We start from the raw sequence: 13,771 nt of genomic DNA, 5'->3' as shown, positions 1-13,771 counted from the left end.
AATTGATGTTGACAATGAAAACAAGTTTCAAGTGAACTGTGATCCTGAAGTGAAAATACGATTAAAAAAAAACTTTTATGTAGTCTTTGCCTCCTTGTCTAGACATCAGACCGAAACTGTGTAATTTTGTATAACGGTATTCACCAAGCTTCCCTCTAATACAATGCAAGAAACTGGATATCCCCACCAAACAGAGAGACAATGAAAAACTTGGGTCGTCATTTATTCTCACTACAAATTATCTGTTATCCTGCGTGAAGAACTGAGATTTCCTCTTCGCTCCAGGCAAGTATCGGTGATCATTGTAAAGTTGCTCAGTAAGTAGAGGTATATTTTAAACAGGCCTCTGCTGTTACAAACCTAGGTAGCTGTATAGTACCTCCGCAATCTAGCAGCTCCAGAGATATAATATAAAACGTAAAAATTTTCCCACTCCATCGTGGCAGGCTGTTACAGCAACGGGTTTAAAAGTATTTCAGAACAAAAACGGTCTCGGTTGCGAAATTATTTAATTTCAATGACGCCTTTTACCCTTTTGTGACATTACCAGATTGTCTATATAAAGCAGCAACCAATCAATTTGATACAAATGGAGGAAAAGGGCATGGTCCTATCTTGCACGGTTACGGAGACAACGTGAACTAAAAGTAATAAAAACTTATATAATAGTAGCTGGATACGTGACCCATCAATCATAAAACCACATATAATTTAAAATAAACACCAAGGTAACCGGATGCGTAATCAATCCGTTATGAAACATCTAAACCATGAAGAGGACCTAGTGAAAGGAGACAAACAACCAGAACAACACCGAGAAAGAAGAAATACGTGGTGGAAAATTTTTTTCACGGTTGTCATATGTTCCCTTGAGCACACCAGCTTGACAAACAAGTTGAAGCACTGAAGACAAAGATAAAAACAGTATGAATCTTCACGGTTTGAGAGGATATGTGATGTTCATCAGTTTAGAGGTATGCATTGTATTTTGGTCATTCTATAAATTCTGTTCATCACGTAAGTATCGATATGCATAGCTCACACAGAGAAAAACAACGTAGCTGAGTAATTTTTGATTATTGTTAGAATGTATTTGTGTTACCTTACTGTCTTTGCCCGAGTGCGCTAGCAAAAACACACGCGTTCTAAGTTGGGCAGTGATGAGTAGGTTTTGGAGAATGGCCAGGAGATTTTCTTTATGAGTGCGATATGAGTTTGACAGAACTGGAGTATGAATATTTTTGATGCAGTTATGGAGAGAGAAGCCAAGGATATTACTTGTGAGTCTTTCTGGAATGTTGTGAGACTGAGGTAACCAAGCAGGCGCATAGAATTGTTTTGTGTTATTGAGATTGTAGCAACGAAGCTCAGATAGTATGGTTGTTATATGGATTGCCCTAATAGGTGGTTTGAGATTCCCTTTGCTTAAAGTTGTTTCTTAAAGTCATATTATGTAAATACTATTGTGAATATTCAGGAATATTCAATTTTTTTAGTAATCGTTTCTTAACTGTTAAAATTCCCTCCATTCGTTCAGTTTATTATGTATGTACGTACGTTGCATTTCGTGGTATAGAATTTTCAGCCGTAGTTTTTAATATTGCTTTGCTTCCGTATGATGTGCGCTGCTTTTTAGAAACTGCCAAAAATATTCGTCAAGGCACGAGGTAAGTGATAGTACAGTTTAGGGCAAGGAATTTCTTTGTGAGTCAAGCTGCGCGTTTACGTCAGAAGTCAGTTTACATTCCGGGTAGTACTATATTTTCATACTAACACTTAGCTTCAGTTTGCAGACACTGTTGAGCTAATCATATTAAGTCTTCCTATAGTTCAATAGAGAAAGACTTTTTCAGATTACACTAGTTTAAGTTAGAAATTAGTTTGTTTGGTTATCATTTTTGAGACGTTTTGGTAGACAGTTCACAGCACAGATACGGGTATCTGAAGTATGAAATACCAATAGATCTGGATAGGGAACAGATTCACGTTGTATTTAAAAAATTAAGAGAATTAAACAATCAGTTCTACAGACACATCAGTTCTATTCCGTTGCTCTCTTTTGACATCTTCAACTTCAGTTTTTTTTTGTATCTGTTTCACTGATAATAAGCTTCAGGATTTTTCAAAATTCATGCAGGTTCGAAATCCATACCGGCAAGGCATTATTACTATCAACGATAATAGTATAATTACACCAACTGAAGAATGAATTCAAGAATGGAAGAAGTTAAACGAACGAAGACACTAATACGAAATCACAACAATATCATCAGTTCACTTAATCGATAAGACACGATGAAAACCTCTGAAGAAATGTACAACAGTGATTTTTAGTCTCAACTAGACCAACTTATCAACGATAATAGTTATACCGATTTAAGAATGAACTCAAGACTGTTTATGAATATCGGGACGAACTGTTAACGTTTTTGTTATGGTAATAAAACGTTCCAAAACACAAATTTTTATATATTCTATCATATTATCCTGCTTTCCTTAGTTGTATAAAATTTTCTGTGTCCCGATTTTTTTCTTCCAATATAATAAAATGATCATCACACGAAACATAAAATGTTAAACTTAGAGTATGCAAAATTATTATCACCTAAAGGTTCCTAAAACAGTTTCCCTGACCTCCTATGGGAATTGTTGTGACTTCTATTGCTGTTAACATGACCTGTCATATTAAGTTTTCTGAAATATCTCCTGTGCAGACATCGGTCAGTTACAGTTTTATTATATGTATACGTTCATATGATTGCTCATTTCACTCTTTAATTGTGTTTACTTGTAGCTTGTAATTAGTGATTTAGATCAGCAAAATGCCTTTCCAGGTGCGCCAACTTTGAAAAATATCCACCAAAGGCTGTCTTGCACGAGGAGACAATTTATGGGAAGGAACTAAGGAGAAACATTCTGTTGTCAAAACAAAGAGAGGGCTCCAAAGCACGCAGGATTAACGAGTTTCCCGGGGGAAATTTAACAACTATTTTATACGCGACGCAGCTCCTCGCGTACGTGCTACATGGGAGATAACGTGGAAATAAATAACCGGCTCTCTCAGTGCCAAGATCATAAATCCTATAACTCATACTCACCGTGAAAGATTTAGAGAAACGAACACGTGAGGGATTTATACGTCAGGGAAACAGTTTCGATATCGAAGCTTACATTTCGTCAGCAGCCAATCTTTTACATTCATTACTCAGTATATCCATTTATGATCGCTGTTAGTAATCTTGCTCACAAGTATACTTTCCTATACTGTTCAGTATAGACATTTCCTGATGTTCGTTTTTTCACCTCTAGTCTTTATCGCACAGCCCATCGTCCTGAGTTACACTGTTTCCCGTAAATATAAGGGATTTCATAATAGCACTAACTGAGGAATCGAATGCAAAGACAAACATGGTCACTAAATGCAGTTAATTCACGATCAATGCAAAACTTATTTCCGACGTATGAATGAAATCAACACATGGGCGTACAAACGATTTTATTTTTGCGCCAAAATGCAGTTCAAACCTGTAAATCAAATATAGGATGAAAATATTCCTTTAAACATTGCACTTAGATATGGGCATGATCTCATTTGTATGAATCATTTATTCAGGGTCAGCTTTCAATTATTTTCAAAAATAAATATGTTTTTTTTTTAAACTTCATCTTATTCTATAATGCTTTCCAAACTACATTCCTGGAAATTGAAATAAGAACACCGTGAATTCATTGTCCCGGTAAGGGGATACTTTATTGACACATTCCTGGGGTCAGATACATCACATGATCACACTGACAGAACCACAGGCACATAGACACAGGCAACAGAGCATGCACAATGTCGGCACTAGTACAGTGTATATCCACCTTTCGCAGCAATTCAGGCTGCTATTCTCCCATGGAGACGATCGTAGAGATGCTGGATGTAGTCCTGTGGAACGGCTTGCCATGCCATTTCCACCTGGCGCCTCAGTTGGACCAGCGTTCGTGCTGGACGTGCAGACCGCGTGAGACGACGCTTCATCCAGTCCCAAACATGCTCAATGGGGGACAGATCCGGAGATCTTGCTGGCCAGGGTAGTTGACTTACACCTTCTAGAGCACGTTGGGTGGCACGGGATACATGCGGACGTGCATTGTCCTGTAGGAACAGCAAGTTCCCTTGCCGGTCTAGGAATGGTAGAACGATGGGTTCGATGACGGTTTGGATGTACCGTGCACTATTCAGTGTCCCCTCGACGATCACCAGTGGTGTACGGCCAGTGTAGGAGATCGCTCCCCACACCATGATGCCGGGTGTTGGCCCTGTGTGCCTCGGTCGTATGCAGTCCTGATTGTGGCGCTCACCTGCACGGCGCCAAACACGCATACGACCATCATTGGCACCAAGGCAGAAGCGACTCTCATCGCTGAAGACGACACGTCTCCATTCGTCCCTCCATTCACGCCTGTCGCGACACCACTGGAGGCGGGCTGCACGATGTTGGGGCGTGAGCGGAAGACGGCCTAACGGTGTGCGGGACCGTAGCCCAGCTTCATGGAGACGGTTGCGAATGGTCCTCGCCGATACCCCAGGAGCAACAGTGTCCCTAATTTGCTGGGAAGTGGCGGTGCGGTCCCCTACGGCACTGCGTAGGATCCTACGGTCTTGGCGTGCATCCGTGCGTCGCTGCGGTCCGGTCCCAGGTCGACGGGCACGTGCACCTTCCGCCGACCACTGGCGACAACATCGATGTACTGTGGAGACCTCACGCCCCACGTGTTGAGCAATTCGGCGGTACGTCCACCCGGCCTCCCGCATGCCCACTATACGCCCTCGCTCAAAGTCCGTCAACTGCACATACGGTTCACGTCCACGCTGTCGCGGCATGCTACCAGTGTTAAAGACTGCGATGGAGCTCCGTATGCCACGGCAAACTGGCTGACACTGACGGCGGCGGTGCACAAATGCTGCGCAGCTAGCGCCATTCGACGGCCAACACCGCGGTTCCTGGTGTGTCCACTGTGCCGTGCGTGTGATCATTGCTTGTACAGCCCTCTCGCAGTGTCCGGAGCAAGTATGGTGGGTCTGACACACCGGTGTCAATGTGTTCTTTTTTCCATTTCCAGGAGTGTATATCAAATTACGTATTGTGTAACAATTTCGTAAGTATATTATGGAAAAAAATATGAATTGGCAACTGTAACATTGATATTCGGTGTTTCACCGAATATTTTGATTTTATTGTAGCTTCACAATTACTGAAAATATTCCAAATCACCATAACAGAGTACGATTCTTTGAGGTAACAGTCACATCTGAACATATAAAACAGAGCTTCTTGTAAACCATGACAAGCGATTTTCTCTACCTCTGTGTTGAACAACATTGGTATATCGTTAATGATATATGTATACCACCCAAAGTGTCCGCCCCGGTAGCTGAGTGGTCAGCGCGACAGACTGTCAATCCTAAGGGCTCGGGTTCGATTCCCGGCTGGGTCGGAGATTTTCTCCGCTCAGGGACTGGTTGTTGTGTTGTCCTAATCATCATCATTTCATCCCCATCGATGCGCAAGTCGCCGACGTGGCGTCAAATCGAAAGACTTGCACCAGGCGAGCGGTCTACACGACGGGAGGCCCTCGTCACACGGCACACACACACAACACCTAAAATCCTCTCGATTTTGCCAGTTTACATTGCACCATCAATATGGATGGATGGATGAGAAGTGCTTCAGCCCTTAGTTAAGAAAAGAGCTTCGCAACGGTCCATCCGCGTTTCTAAAGAGACTTAACTCTTGTTCATCTTGCCAGTACCTCCAGACTGCAGTTACCTCCACATCAATATGAGTGTTTCCAATTGCTTCGTCCTTGTATATGTACATTAACTTCATTTCTCTTATGTGGCCTAAATTTCGTAGGCCTTTAGATAAGGGTTTCACGTCTACCACTCTCCAGTCTTTACCTAAGTTACTAACTTCATCCATGTTTTGTAGACCTCATTATATTCCTCTTTTGTTACAATTGTTGGCCATTTTTGTTGAAGTTTCTCTACCCTTTCGAAAACGCGGTCAGCAGGCAAGTAACTGTGTCCTCGTAACAATAACTGTTAACATTAGTACTATGCAGTATTATAATGAGGGAGCACACAAACACAAACTGATGCTAACAGCTGCTCTGCGCGGGAACGTCTGTCCGTGACTGACATATAAACAGCGTCACTGGAATTAGCGTCTGATATTGCCCGTAGTGGACTAGTTCTTCTTTGTACGAAATATGTATACGGACAGGTTCGTGTTTGCTCTGAACCATGTATTTTCACAGTCTTGTATCATGGCATATGTTCGATTTCACTTAAATTGAATGATGTGTTTCCATTACGCTTATCCTATATATACCGTTCCATTCTGTATCTCATTTATATTTACTGTGTGCATGTTCTCTTTTGCGCGTCACCGCTTCAGGTGAATGACGAGCTCTGTTGTAAATTGTTTGATAATACATTCGTAAGCATTAACACTATGCAGAAACAAAGTACTCAATTACCTTTAGTCCATCTTGGAATCTACGCCACGAGCTCTGTTGTAAATTGTTTGATAATACATTCGTAAACATTAACACTATGCAGAAACAAAGTACGCAGGTACCCTTAGTCCTTCTCGGAATCTACGCCTTAGCTACCGAAGTACACCGGTGTCCAAAATTAAAGCAACAAACCGCTGTTTCCTCCTCCTGTGCCTAATTGACTATATAATTATACGAACTGTCAACCAGATGTCCGTACGATCGAGTCTGCACGGAAGATGGCGTTCCGGTCAACGGACAACCACGCCAACGATAACTTCAGGGCACCTTTGAAATGAGGTAGTGTTTGCCGGGTAGTCCCACAGCCAAAATTGCTGTGTACAGTCACAGACGGTGCAGTATGGCACAGAGAAGGTGCCTACCATAGTATCTGCGCTGGAGGGCCATAAAAAGAAAGGAAGGAGGACAGTCAGAGACTGATGTGACCCGATTGCTTAGTGTGAATCGACCTAGGATGTGGCGACAGAGTACAGAGACCGAAACTGAATCCCGAAGAGCAGGGCAGGGCCGACCACCTGTGTTTCAGAAGAGAGGACCGTTTTTTGACTGTAACGGCACGACGGTACCACCTTAATACTCCACGGAAACTGGCATGTGAGCTCGCAGCTTTCACTGGACGTGTTGTACTGAGGCAAACGGTGTGCAGAAGGCTTCGGCAGAGTGGCCATTACTGTCGGTGAACTGCTGTTTATCTACCTCTGACGCGTCTTCATAGGAGTGAACGTCTAGAGTGGAGTCACAAACAAGCCACCTAGGCGACCGAACAGTGAGCCAATGTTGTTTTCACATATGAGTCCCAATTTAATCTGGAGAGTGATTCTCGATGGATTCGCATATGGAGGAAACGTGGAACAGGATTTTGGGACCGAAACATTGTGGAAAAAGACCGATAGCGAGGAGGATCCCTAATGATGTGGCCAGGGATTATGTTGACCCCTTGAACTCCTCTTCCTGAAAATGTACGGGAGAATCGGCAAGGCTTAACTGCTATGGGTATTGTGACGAGATCTTGGGACCTCATATGCAGTTGTTGCCAAGTGCTGCGAGGCGAGACTTCGTATTGATAGACGATAATGCGCGGCCTCATAGTGCACGGATGGTTGATGTTTTCTTGGAAACGGAAGATATTGCACGCATGGCGTGGCTTACTCGCTTTCTCGATTTGAAGTCCAGACAGCATAGGAATGAGTTTTTCACTCTACAGCGGAGTGTGAGCTGATATGAAACTTCCTGGCAGATTAAAACTGTGTGCCGGACCGAGACTCGAACTCGGGATCTTTGCCTTTCGCTCTTAAGTGCTCTACCATCTGAGCTACCCAAGCACGACTCACGAATCGTCCTCACAGCCTTAATTCCACTAGTACCTCGTCTCCTACCTTCCAAACTTCACAGAAGCTCTCCTGCAAACCTTGCAGAACTAGCATTCCTGGAAGAAAGGATATTGCGGAGACATGACTTACCCACAGCCTGGGGGATGTTTCCAGAATGAAGCCATGTCTTCGCAATATCCTTTCTTCCAGGAGTGCTAGTTCTGCAAGGTCTGCAGGAGAGCTTCCGTGTAGTTTGGAAGGTAGGAGACGGGGTACTGGTGGAATTAAGGCTGTGAGGACGGGTCGTGAGTCGTGCTTGGGTAGCTCATATGGTAGAGCACTTGCCCGCGAAACGCAAAGGTCCCGAGTTCGAGTCTCGGTCCGGCACACAGTTTTAATCTTCCAGGAAGTTCCATAGAACATGTCTGGGATGCACTAGGAAGACGGTTTCAATCACGTCAGCAACCACTCTGCGGGCACCTCTGCAGGAAAAATGGGCGTTATTGCCACCAAATGAGACTGATGACATCATTCAAGCATGCTCCGTTGTTGTCAGGCTGCCAGAGGTGGTCACATGCTATGCCGAGCACATTAACCAGTTCTCAGAATGTGTGTGCAAATCCGTTAAGTTGGAAAAAACGAAGAATATTTTTATCCACCATTATGCATATTGCAGTTGTTTACGTTCTGCATTCTTTACTTCGTTTCTACTTTATTGTCACCTGTTTATACCGTTTTGTTGCAAAATAAACGCAACTTTTCGAATTTCCGTTTGTTGCTTTAATTTTGGACACCAGCATTCTTATGGTTCAAAAATGGTTTAAATGGCTCTGAGCACTATGGGACTTAACATCTGATGACATCAGTCCCCTAGAACTTAGAACTACTTAAACCTAACTAACCTAAGGACATCACACACATCCATGCCCGAGGCAGGATTGGAAACTGCGACCGTAGCGGTCGCGCGGTTCCAGACTGAAGCGCCTAGAACCGCTCGGCCACACAGGCGGCGCCAGTATACTTATAAACGGTAACAGTTCTTAATAAGTAATGTGTTAACGTACGTTAATGCATAACAATAGACTGCTGCCCCCATCATCTGCGGCTAAAAAGCTGTAGCGCTACACGTTGCTACATATAAGAAGTGAACCACCCATAGGATGGCAGTGAACCTAGTACACTTAGACACCATCGCAGGATGTCTAAATCATCAGCGTCGCAATTCTCTAAAACAGACAGGACGGCCCTAGAGTGCGTTAGTGTTGTTCGTGTTTAGTGTCCTTATCAGACCTGGTATGGTGTATAATGGTCGCGAACAGCGTCAGATGTTGCGTCTGTACTGTGAAGGTCGCGGGGTGGCGCGTACTCGTGTCAGGCAGCGTTATCAACATCTGAAAGGTTGAAAAGGGCCTTATTTGGGTCTCCAGTTGGCAGGTTGGTCGAACGGCTGTTCGAATCGTGCAATATCCGTATTTTCGGATCTTCAGATATGACACGGGCACGGTCGTGGAATGCGTGGGCACGTGATGGCTGGCATGCACTTCATCAAGGCTCTCGCAAACCATGTTTGACCACAATAGCAATGGGTCACCGTATTGTGCACTGAACACGTTGTAGCCCCTTCGCATCAACGCCCGCCAGAGAGGAACAGCCGCGCGGGATTAGCCGAGCGGTCTCAGGCGCTGCAGTCATGGACTGTGCGGCTGATCCCGGCGGAGGTTCGAGTCCTCCCTCGGGCATGGGTGTGTGTGTTTGTCCTTAGGATACTGTAGGTTAAGTAGCGCGTAAGCTTAGGGACTGATGACCTTAGTAGTCCCATAGGACTCCATACACATCTGAACATTTTCTTAGAGGAACAAGTAGTTGCTTCTGTTCACAGCTGTGTGTCATCTTGCACTATTGGTCGAAACGTGAGGGTAGGCATATTCGTCATCAAGGCTCCAGTGGACCACACGAGAGGACTGCTGTATCCTTCGTTAAGCACATATAGCCCATTCACGTCTTTGCTTGCCAAACAAGAGCAAGTAATGGTCTTCCAGCAACATTCTGTGTCATTCTGCACTACTGGTCGAAAACTAGCAACTGCTGGACAAGGGAACTGCAGTCCCTATCGTGTGCTACTGTTAACACCACAACAAAGGCAGCTGCGCTTGGAGTGGTGCCACGAACGAGAATAATGGACTGATAATAAATGACGTCACACTGCATCCAGCGATGAATTGCTGTTCTGTATTACCCCGGATCACCATCGTCGGCTAGCATATCGTCGTGTGAGGTCCCACTCTCCCAAAGTTTCCGAAAAGCACGGTGGTGTTACACCTTCCGCATGAGAATCCATCGTTTATGTCTTCAGGTCACGGCTGGTAGGGTCCAAGGGATTTCTGACGGCACAAAGGGGGGTCACCTCTCATGTGACAGAACCGTGATGGCATTTTTCAATAGGACAATGCTCGTCTACACATGACACGTATCTCTACAAAAACGTCTGCGAGATGTTGAGGCACTCCTGTAGCCAGCATCACCTCCAGATCTGATCCGATGGAACATGTATGGCACCAACACGGTCGTCAACTGCCCTCTGGTGCTAGTGTCCAGGGCATCAAGGACCACACACTCCTCAACTGATTCACTGCATACATGCTGGCCCGAGGGGCAATGTCACACTAATAAGTGGGCTGATACTGCCAAGATCTTTGTAAATACGATTCGGTTTTTTAAGCCTTAACCTGAAACAACTGTCTCTCAGACCTATAATTCACTTTATACATTGAATGTTGTAGCACTGCAAAAAACCACCCTCTCTCTTTTTCAGTATCTTCTCTTTGATGCTTGCCGAGTGTAAAGCAACATTCAACAATCAGCTTGAATTTGTCAATCTAACGATGAAGTATATTATTTAGAACTGAGCGCGAATTTGGTACCCGTCTGACCGCATACTTCGCATTATATGTGATGATTAGATAATTCGAATAGTCCACATGTATATAATTACTGCATATTTTCCTTTCAGTTGATTTTTCGGATTTCTTCTATTTCATAGCGTTTTATTACATGCGCGAATTCGCTAATGCTGCTATAGCATGGAGCGATTTTCTAAGATGTCTGCAGTTGATCCAATTTTTGAAACTTGGATGTAATAGCAATTACGTTATGTAGGTGAAGAGGAAAATGGGAACGACGATGACATTTTTCATGATACTGATGCTCATCTTGTGGTAGCTGATGGTCACCATGAAACAGTATGACACTAGTGAAGAAAATGCTTCATTGGAAGAAGAGCCGGTTGTGACCTGTACACAGGTAATTATTCACAGCAAACACATACTTTTCTCGGAAAGATAATCTCAAGTGGGTACGTTCAAAGTCTACTAAAGCAAGAAAAGCACTTCAACACAACACCCTGAAAGGAGGAATGCTTAGACTAAAAGCAAAAGCCGAATTTCGGCGCAAACGTCTACCAAGTCTCGAATATAGGGCTATTATCTAATGACGAAGTGTTAGAGGCATACCAATTGATACAGTGGAAGAGAGGGAGAAGGGTACGAAGAGTCCTGCGTCAAAGAAAAGGAAAAGGCCGTATAAGCAGTGGTATAAATTCACCAAATGTGGTCAGCCAGTTTACCTGAAATGTGGTTGGAAGATGTACGTCGAATGTGTAAAAATTCTGTGAATTAATATTTTCAGTTCATTTGATTACTACCTTCGTTTTCATTTTCTGCAGTCTCTTTAATTTATACTCACAAATATCATGACTGGCCTAACAATACTGACAGTAACTTCAAGACTCACCATGTTTCGAATTCATTTGAATAACGTAATCAACGAAGTCTGTACAAGCACTGAATAGTCTTTCATCCGCTTATACTATGAAACAGTTGACTATTCACTTAACTTTAGTCAGCTAACGTGGACTTATGCGATAAAAAATATTAAGAGGTCTATGAGACCTCATGTTTCTAGTTACACATATTTAAGAGATGCTTCGGTTGAAGGATTAATCACCAAATAACATCACACCTCAACCCATGAAGTTTCATTCGATCTGCTCTCCCCTTCTCGCTGCTTCAGTTTTTTTGTCAGACGGTGTAGTGGCACTACAGCCATGGGGAGGGACTCCCACGTCGACGAAGGTATAGTTTCGGGTTTTCAAAACTATTCTTCCATATTGGGTAAAACTCTTAGACCCCAGTCTATACGTTTTAGCCTTTTTCCGCCTGAATCCCATACATTGCTTCCAGCTGACTACGGACAGATGCAGTACGCCACTTCAAACTGCTAAGTGCGAATAAAAATGTTTTGGGTGATGTGTCTGGTTTCAGACCCATTGAGATGATGCATTTGTGTTGTCATTTGTGTACAATCGATGTTTAAAGATAATTTTTTTTAAAGGCTACTCAAGCTTACTCGCCGAAGGAACAATACTGCGTAACATACAGTTATGACCAGCAGATTGACAATACATAGGTATTATATGGCAGAAAGCTAAACTTCTGGTTTAAACAAAACCTGATTAACACATGCAGTACTCACAGCGTCATATTTTCCGTTAGTTCTTCATTTATTCGTCATCGCAGTGAAAAGTGATTAAACCATAGTGGAATGTAATTGCATGCGCACTTGATAAGGACAACGAATGGACACGCCGCATTATTTTCCGATGTCAGTACAAGAGTAGGCCAGTATAAAAAGCCACACTTATCACATTATCCAAAGCTTTGCTACGAGCTGTTCAAACATTAAAATACTAATGTCGAGGCAACAGTAACAATAACAGTAATTAAATTGATGCGTTACGCACTAGCAAATATAAAAATAAAGCAGGTATGAAGATCAGCTGTATAATGCCGTACCTATGACTGGATTAGATAATCAGATAAAACTCTCCAACAGTAGCTTCATCTCTCTGCAGACATTATCTCCGTATTTACATATATTTTTTAATGTTTATAAAGAAAGTTGTTATTATTCATGGCGCCATAGAATCATAAAGCACAAAGATAGAACACGATAATTACTGTTGAGGTGAACTGCCGCAAGACTGCAACTGCTGGCAATTATAGCTGTGATGAACTTTTGCTTCGAATTTTTGTATCGAACGATTGATTAAGGCCGCGCGGGATTAGCCGAGCGGTCTGGGGCGCTGCAGTCATGGACTATACGGCAGGTCCCGGCGGAGGTTCGAATCCTCCCTCGGGCATGGGTGTGTGTATGTGCATATATGTTTGTCCTTAGGATAATTTAGGTTAAGTAGTGAATAAGCTTAGGGACTGATGACCTTAGCAGTTAAGTCCCATAAGATTTCACACACATTTGAACATTTTTTTGATTGATTAAGAAATTGATCTTGGAAAATTATTTTGCTTTGCTGTAGCAGCTATATGAGTGCGACTCTATATTAATATTTGCTTCTGTTTCTTGCTCTTATATGTGAACACGGGCGTATGTGTATCTCTCATCTTCTAGCTGCAGCCGGCCATAAATAAATAAATAAGTAAATGAATGAGCAACTCGACGGAGTAGTGTTCAATTATTAAACAGCCTGGAGTTCCCACAAACCTCATTCCTGCAGTTCCTTGGAAGCTAATTCTTTATGCTAATTTGCGTATGTGCTCCCTGTAAAAGGGAATGTTAAAGGAACGGGAAGGAGACAAATATCACTGAGGCGGATACAAAGGGTTTGTGCAACAGAATTTACTTACACTTCGATACAGAATATTCAGGGAAATGAAAGGCCTGGAAAAGTGAATGGAGCTGGAAATAAATTTAATGCAAGATCCACAAACAACCTTAAACGGTCTAGGAAAGTATTAATGGATTTTAACTGTCTGATTGGTCTGGGCACTATAGTATGTCAATTTTTATAACAACACATACATGAAGATACGTGGTGACTG

General features: G+C 43.0%; 1 protein-coding gene across 1 annotated transcript in view; it reads right to left on the bottom strand.

The window, feature by feature from the left end:
* LOC126259295 (carboxyl-terminal PDZ ligand of neuronal nitric oxide synthase protein-like) overlaps positions 1–13,771 on the bottom strand; it is a 470,145-nt gene that overhangs the window by 404,556 nt on the left and 51,818 nt on the right. The window lies entirely within an intron of this gene.

The sequence above is a fragment of the Schistocerca nitens genome, chromosome 5 (assembly GCF_023898315.1).
Source record: "Schistocerca nitens isolate TAMUIC-IGC-003100 chromosome 5, iqSchNite1.1, whole genome shotgun sequence".
Lineage (NCBI taxonomy): Eukaryota > Metazoa > Arthropoda > Insecta > Orthoptera > Acrididae > Schistocerca > Schistocerca nitens.
The sequence above is the reverse complement of the archived record's forward strand: the minus strand, read 5'-3'. Positions and strand labels throughout refer to the sequence as shown.